Here is a 9,415-nt window from a genome sequence, read left to right on the forward strand (position 1 = left end):
TAAAATAAAGTTTGTCATCTTTTACATGGTCATCAGATATGACCCATTTGGACATTCAGAGGCTCCTTAGTTACCATGGAAACACCGTCATCTTCTACAACACAGGTGTCAAACATGCGGTCTGGGGGCCAAAACCAGCCCGCCAAAGGGTCGAATTTGGTCCCTGGCATGAATTTGTGAAATGCTAAAATGTACTTGGATAGGCCTCTGTACACTCCTCATTTTACTGTTACGCCTATCAATCATGAAGCAAAGAGAAAGTGGATTTTCATATTTATAAACTCCAGTTCTATTTCTAAAACGTTAATTTAATGGTCAACTTTTTTTTTTAGACTGCACTTTACTCACAAAAACCCAAACAACCACTGGTGACCAAAATAATCTAGCTTTAATAACTTCTGATCTATTAAACCTATTAATACATGTAAAAAATACAGTTTGTCATCTTTTCATGGTCATCAGATATGACCCATTTGGACATTCAGAGGCTCCGTAGTTACCATGGAAACACCATCATCTTCTACAACACACGTGTCAAACATTTGGTCCCTGGGATGAATTTGTAAAATGCTAAAATGTAATTGGATATAAATGATAAAGCAAAGAGAAAGTGGATTTTCATATTTATAAACTCCAGTTCTATTTCTAAAACGTTAATTTAATGGTCAACTTTTTTTTTTAGACTGCACTTTACTCACAAAGACCCAAACAACCACTGGTGACCAAAATAATCTAGCTTTAATAACTTCTGATCTATTAAACCTATTAATACATGTAAAAAAAAATACAGTTTGTCATCTTTACATGGTCATCAGATATGACCCATTTGGACATTCAGAGGCTCCGTAGTTACCATGGAAACACCATCATCTTCTACAACACAGGTGTCAAACATTTGGTCCCTGGGATGAATTTGTGAAATGCTAAAACTTACTTGGATAGGCCTCTGTACACTCCTCATTTTACTGTTACGCCTATCAATGATAAAGCAAAGAGAAAGTGGATTTTCATATTTATAAACTCCAGTTCTGTTTCTAAAACATTAATTTAATGGTCAACTATTTTTTCAGGCCAGCACTTAACCCACAAAAACCCAAACAACCACTGGTGACCAAAATAATCTAGCTTTAATAACTTCTGATCTATAAAACCTATCAATACATGTAAATAATTGGTGTAAAATACAGTTTGTCATCTTTTACATGGTCATCAGATATGACCCATTTGGACATTCAGAGGCTCCTTAGTTACCATGGAAACACCGTCATCTTCTACAACACAGGTGTCAAACATGCGGTCCGGGGGCCAAAGCCGGCTCGTCAAAGGGTCCAATCTGGCCCCTGGGATGATTTTGTGAAATGCAGAAATTTCGCTGATGATATTAACAATCAAGGATGTTAAAATCATTTTAGGTCAGTTCAATCTCAAGTGGGTCAGAACCAGTAAAATACTGTCAGAATAAACTAGAAATAGTAATGAAAACTACAAATTTTTCTCTTTGTTGTGTAAAAAAAAAACAAAGTAAAATTACATAAAAATGTTTACATTTACAGACAAGCCCTTTACAAAAAAAGTGAATAACCTGGAAATTCGTCAGAAAAATAAGTGCAATTTGAAGAATATCACGCCTTAGTTTATCATTTATACATGTGCATCACAACTTACAGATCACAGTGGATCTACAAATACACAAAACATTTAGTAACAGGCAGAATATTGGTACAATTCCACATACTTCATATTTGTTTATGTTATGTTCAAGTACAGTTTGCATATGTAAACATTCCCATTGCGGTATTTGACTTATTTTCACTCAAAAACATAGAAAAAAACTTTGGAGTTGACAGTATTTATCAGTTCTTCTCCTATTATTTATGTTATTTTACTGGTCTGGTCCACTTTAGATCATATTAGGCTGAATGTGGCCCCTGAACTAAAATGAGTTTGACAGCCCTGTTCTATAACATCGATTCACCAGTAAAACCTATGGAGTTGGATCAGTGACAGTGGATAGACCCACTGGTTTATGTTCAGATTTTGTTGAAAAAGTCACATTTTCTTCATTTTTCTGTTTGATATGATGACAATTAACTTTAACATGAGCTTTTATGAACATCTACATGATCAGTAAATTAAATGTGGGGAAAATGCCAGATTTTTACCTCCGCCAAGGAGGTTATGTTTTTGCCAGGGTTTGTTTGTTTGTCTGTTTGTCTGTCCGTTAGTGTGCAACATAACTCAAAAAGTTATGGACAGATTTTGATGACATTTTCAGGGTTTGTTGGAAATGGGATAAGGAAGAAATGATTAAATTTTGGTGGTGATCGGGGGTGGGGGGGCCCACGGGGGGGGGGGGCGCAGACCAGAAAATTTCATCCAAATCTGTCCATAACTTTTCGAGTTATGTTGCACACTAACGGACAGACAAACAGACAGACAGACAAACAAACCCTGGCAAAAACATAACCTCCTTGGCGTGGGGGGGCCCACGGGGGGGGGCACTCATCAGCCTTGGCGGAGGTCTGCGCTCTCCGAGTGCTTCTAGTTATTGAATAAACACAAATACAGAGGATAATATTATAATAAATGGTGAAAAATCACTAAAGAAAGGTTAAATAGAGAGAAAAATTAATTTGGGAACTGCCACAAAAGTCACACTGGGTCTTTATGGGTTAACCCTGTAAAGCCTGAACCATTAAGTATTGACAGAAAATTCCAGTTCTTTGAAACGGGAGCCTTTATTGGTCCTTCTGAACAACCAAAAAAATATTTTGAAATATCAATTTCCTTGTATGAGTTTCAGTTTTGTATCATATTTGATAAATCAGGTCTCAATGCTCAAATATTATTATTGGGATACACCGATACTGTCCAATACTTAGCATGTGTACTTGTACTCGTACTCGTAAAAGTACTCTGATACAACTGACACCACATCGCAGTTAAGTGCAGCAGGTACACGGCAGAGGAGTAATGTCAGCAGTGTGGACATTTTTCAAAATAAATGACAGTGACAAAAGTAACATTACAGACACAGACAGATACAGACGGAGCGTTCTGTCCGTCCTCTGCGTACATTCAATCCGTTTTCCAGGTGCTGGCGGATGCGTACCCAGATGGAGAATATCACCGCAAACCATGGAGGTAGAGGATGTGTTCAAAGAGCGACTGTGTGAGTCAGAGAAAAACTACTGACAGATTTAGGACAACTACCCTCAGCAATATCAACACTAGTATCCACATTAGTGTTGCCTCTGTCGTCTCCATGTTTGTTATTACTGACTTTCTTCTTCTCAAAAAACTTTACTCTTCTTTGTGGTATTTGTCCAGTATGGTTAATTAAGAGTGGCGCCCCCTGGTGGATTAATTAAGAAACGTTCATTCCAACACATTAAATGTCAGCAGCAGCACTTTGTTCCAGTCAGACTAATGACAACGACAATAAAGCACATTTACAAAAGGAACTAAGAACTGGAATGGGATTATTAAGTACTCATATCGGTACTCGGTATTTGCAAGTACTTAAATATAAGTACTTGTACTTGGTCTGGAAACGAGTGGCATCGGTGCATCCCTAATTATTATTTCTGAACAAACAAAACATAAAATAACACCAACATGTCTAAGAAATTGGTAATTCCTTTTCAAAGTTGTCAAAGTTCTGCCTCCTTCCTCATTAATGACAGTCTTGGAGTGTCACTGGAAAGGCCTCTGGTGAGAGGATTCCTCCCCCTGGTGGATTATCTGTGTATTGCATGTATCTAATTGTACACATCAGGTTTTTCAAGAAAAAAAATATCACACTGATCATGTAGAGGGCTTCAAATCTCATGTATCAAATATGATACGTTATAGGGTTAATTTCAATTTTTTTTGTTCTTTTCATTAAAAAGCCCCAGAAAACCTCTGCAATGAAAGCAACGCTTCACTTAACCCTACAGACAACAGTGATCAGTTTTAACAGTGCACAAAACACAATATGTTCATGTCAGAAAATATATGTAATGTGTGAAAACCTTAATAAAGATATGTGTTAAAAAAAAAAAAAAAAAAGAAAAAAAAAATCACACTGATCATGTAGAGGGCTTCAAAACTTGTGTATCAAATGCAATATGTTATAGGATTAATTTCAATTATTTTTTGTTGTTCTTTTCATTAAAAAACCTCCAGAAAAGCTCAGCAATGAAAGCAACGCTTCACTTAACCCTACAGACAACAGTGATCAGTTTTAAAAGTGCACAAAACACAGTATGTTCATGTCAGAAAATATATGTAATGTGTGAAAACCTTAATAAAGATGTGTTACAAAAAAAACAAAATAAAAAAATATAGTATATCACACTGATCATGTAGAGGGCTTCAAAACTCATGCATCAAATATAATACATTATAGGGTTAATTTAATATATTTTTTTGTACTTTTCATTAAAAAAAAAAACTCCAGAAAAGCTCTGCAATGAAAGTGACGCTTCACTTAACCATATAGACAACAGTGTGCAGTTTTAAAAGTGCACAAAACACAGTATGTTCATGTCAGAAAATATATGTAATGTGGGAAAACCTTAATAAAGATTTGTGTTAAAAATAAACAAAATATATCACACTGATCATGTAGAGGGCTTCAAAACTCATGCATCAAATATGATACATTATAGGGTTAATTTAATACATTTTTTTGGTTCTTTTCATTAAAAAAAACCTCCAAAAAAGCTCTGCGATGAAAGCGACGCCTCACTTAACCATACAGACAACAGTGATCAGTTTTAAAAGTGCACAAAACACAGTATGTTCAGGGTTGAATATGTACCAGGAGGTTTAATCTTCTACTGCCATCCAGTTGCAAATGTGTGTGGAGAAAAGCTGGTGCTGTGAGAGCTGCCTGTGACAGCTCACTGAATGTGATGGATAGCACACCCTTGCCCTGTGATGTGCATGCACATTTGATGTTGAAATGGCCTATCCATGGGACCATTGTCTTTCAATCATGTCAAGGCAAAGTACAGAACAGAGCACATTTTCTGCTGCCCGCCGTTATTACTATGCCACAGTTTACAGCACAATCCATACACCGGGTCTGCACACAGAAATGTTCTTTATTCTAATGATGCCGTTCTATTTGAAGGATCCTAATTTGATCTGTTTCCAAGAAGCCCCGGCGTTAAAACAATGATAATATTTCTGGTAACACTTCAGCTCTTTCACTTTGTCTGTTGATGAATCATCGTGTAGAAATCGCACTAAATTTCTACTCTCAGTTGTACCTGCCACTGTTTTATTATATAGTAATGCTATGTGTGTAGGTGTTTAACTGTTGGCCAGAGTGAATAAACGGTTAATTAAATGTGCATATGTACTCAGGACACTGTTGAAAGTGAGATGTTGATCACAGTGATTAAAAAAAAAAAAAAAAAAAAAGAGATGAAAAGGACAAAATAATCTGTCAGACATCATTGACTAATGCATCCTTTATGAATTTTCACTGTAAAAAAGGAAATATCTGACTTAGACAAACTGACTTGAATTTAAAAGATCCTTTTTTTTTTTTTTAAATTTTATTTACTTTTTGAGATCTTGTTAAAATTATTTGTCTTGTCATGTTGAGCTACACCACTTAGATATTACAACTTATTTTAAGCAATATTTATGACAAAACAAACTACAACTGTTTGCACTCAAGACATTTTTACTTGTTTTTTGCAGTTTTGTCGATAAATATCTATTGAGTCATTACATCTTCATAAGACCATAGATAGATAGATAGATAGATAGATAGATAGATAAAAACTTGCTATGAAGACTTGAAACAAGTATATTCTACTTAAAGTAAGAATTTAAACCATTCTATAATCCTTAGATGAGATTTTCTTATTTTAAGAAAACTTAACAAGTGCAGTTTTCTGTCACTGCACTGACATAATTCTGCTTGAAATAACACGTTTTAACCCAATAATGAGTTTAATTTTCTTATTTTCACACACGCCTTTTTTTGCAGTGTTTAAGGATCATGTTATAATTAGTATTATTTTTGTTTTATATAATGCATATTAAATATTGACAGTAGCTGTTCTGCTACCAAAACTAAAACTAATAAAACTACTACTACTACTACTACTACTACTACTACTACTAATAATAATACTAATAATAATAATAATAATTGTTAGAGCCATTTTTTGTGCTTCAGTTAAAAATGCATATTTATATTCATATTTGATTTATTATTAATAATTTATGTATATTATATGAATGTCAAGTAACGATACCATAAGTCTTGACATCATTGTGTGATGCAATCATATTGGCTGCTAAGATTATAAAAACGTAAAGAAAGAGAAGCAGAAGCCTAGAGCCAGGGGCATCACAGCCTTTTGATCGTCATGTAATTTAATTTAGAAATTCATCTTTTGTTTGTATCAATCTAAGTTTTATGTAAAGACCAAAAACAGAAAAGTTGGACTCCAGACCCTTTGTTTACTGATACATGTCACGTACAGAAGAACTCTGAGGTTTATGGCTAGTGAGTTATACGCCACACTCACGATAATAATAATAATAATAATAATAATAATAATAATAATAATAATAATAATAATAATAATAATAATAATAATAATAATGGATTAGGTGTCTATAGCACTTTTCAAGGCACCCAAAGTACTTTACGTTATTATTTTTTTCTTTTTCCTAAATCCGCCACCACCCCTCCTTTACATTATTGATCCATTATTCATTCGCTCTCACAACTCTCTGTGGGTGGACTTTCCAAAAAAACTGTGACCATATTTCCTTTGCTCTTTATGGTGATTTCGCAGCGTTGCAGACAGGCTTTCATTAGATGAATCTGGATGTGAATAAAAGGAGCACAGTAAAGGGTGCAATTGTTTTTACACAAACTATGACAGGAGTATCTGCCCACTGCTCCGGCTCTTGTTCTCCACCTTCAGAAAGTGGAAAAGCTGGTCATTATTCCAGTGGGTCTATTGTGTAACAGTACAACCTCTGTGTTTTTGCAGAGTGGGCCTTCGTGGGTGCCACTCCCCCCCCCCCACCCCCCCTCCGGCACATACAGGGTTAACCACATGGCTCGGTGCCATGGCTTCATGGGAATGGAATGTGGAGTGCTGTGTGTGCAGGGCTCCTTTCCCAGCATCCCTCACTGCCCAGGCGCATGCTAATGATCAGTATTATTGAAGCACAATTGATGGGCTAGCAACCAAACAAGAGAAACTAATTACTACTAAGGCTTTATTGTCCTTTAATTACTGAAGCTCTATGGCAATTAGTGCTGCACAAAGACGCAGCCCTACTTTAATCTCAAATAAAATGTGATGCAGATGAAAAAATTTGGAAGATGAAAGGTGGATAAGATAATTTTGGTTTCGTTGTGGAGAAATGATGGCTGATTTGAGGAAAGCGTGGGAGAACAAAAGAACTGCTGAGGGTTGTGCTAATTTAAAACCCCAAAATCATCTCAAAACGGAACTGTCGCGAGATATTTCTACGACCTTGGATGACTAAATAAAAAAAAAGAGAGAGAGAGAGCTGAACATCTCCCCCCACCCCCCCGAAGATACAGCTACAAAGTTTGTGTCATCAAACAGCGATTTATTGATAAAGAAATCAGGCGGTGTGTTTTAATACTTATATGGAGGTTGTTTCATGTTACTGTGAATTAACCTATAAACCGTCTACTGATCTAACATGTTCAATAACTTCTGATCCACTAAACCTGTCAATACATTCAGATAATTGGTGTAAAATACAGTTTGTCATCTTTTCATGCTCATCAGATATGACCCATTTAGATGTTCAGAGGCTCTGTAGTGAACGTGGAAACACCGACATCTTCTACAACACTGACTCACACATATTTTAATTGCACACTTCCTTATACTTATATTTTTCTTATATATGTCTGTATTTTATTGTGCTTTGATTTAGATTTAAGTGCATTGTCGCTGGTAGAGAATACCTGCAATTTTGTTGCATAACTGGTGTAATGACAATAAAGCCTATTCTATTCTATTCTATTCTATTCTATTCTATTCTATTCTATTCTATTCTTTTTTTTTTTTTTTTTTTTTTACCTTTTTTATTTTAATGTAATTTCAATGTCTTGCTTTTGCTTTTGTTGTGATTTTTTTATGCCTTTGCAAAGCATTTCGAGTTACACTGTGCATGAATAGTGCTATACAAATAAACTCACCTTGCATTCTATTCTATTCTATTCTATTCTATTCTATTCTATTCTATTCTATTCTATTCTATTGCCAATACAGTGCTATATAATTGTTTGCTAATTACTGTAAAAATAATTACAGTATATTACTCGATACTATTTACAGGTTTTTGCTGTATATAAATTACAGTAATGTGTTGTTGTTTTATATTTGAAACAACCATTAATTGTAGTTTAGTTGTTTTTTTTTAGTTTTGACTGCTCCAGATCGACTGTAGATGTGCTAAAGAAGCTAACAGAGCCTGGACTATCAGAGGCATTTCTGAACAGGGCTAATGCACAAAGCTAGCGTTAGCTTAACTTAACCAGTTTTTCGCGAGTGTACATTTACAAAAACGATGCATTCTGAGTCCCACACCCTGTACATTCTGTATGAAACATGACTAAGATGAATAAAATAACGTGAAATACAGTCATTCACACAAATAAATAAACACTATTCTTGCTAAAATGCTTCTAATACTAACAGTGTGTAATTATAATTTAAATCGTTTACAGTCAGGACCAAGTGAAAATACCGCCATCCTGTAATTTTACAATGTGATACTGTCAACAAATGCTTGAAGTTACCGTCAAGTTACCGTTTTTTGTTTTTTTTTACCCATAATGCATTGCAATACAGTTACACCTTCTAAACCGGGATCTCAAACATGTGGCCTGGGGGCCAAATGCAGCCCGCCAAAGGTTCCAATGCGGCCCGTGGGATGAATTGGCCAAGTGCAAAAGTTCCACAGTCTTGAATTGAATTAAGCAAAAAAAAAAAAAAAAAAAAAAATAGCTTGAATTAAGGAAAAAAATCTTGAATCAAGCAAAAAAAAAAAAAAAAAATCAATTAATTAAAAAAAAAATCTTGAATTAAGCCAAAAAAAAGTTTCAATTAAGTAAAAACATTTTGAATTAAGCCAAAAAAAAATCTTCAATTAAGTAAAAAAAATCTTCAATTAAGCCAAAAAAAAAAAAAAAAAAAAATCTCAAATTTAGCAAAAAATCTTGAATAAAGCAAAAAATCTTCAATTAACAACTTCAAATTTTTTTCTTTGTTTTAGTTGAAAAAATAACATTAAATTATGAATATACTTACATTTACAAACTATCCTGAGACAATAAAATGTGAATAATCTGAACAAATATGAACAGCCTGAAATGTCCAAAGAAAATTAAGCAAAATTTTAACTA

The sequence above is a fragment of the Sphaeramia orbicularis genome, chromosome 7 (assembly GCF_902148855.1).
Source record: "Sphaeramia orbicularis chromosome 7, fSphaOr1.1, whole genome shotgun sequence".
In the NCBI taxonomy this organism is placed as follows: domain Eukaryota; kingdom Metazoa; phylum Chordata; class Actinopteri; order Kurtiformes; family Apogonidae; genus Sphaeramia; species Sphaeramia orbicularis.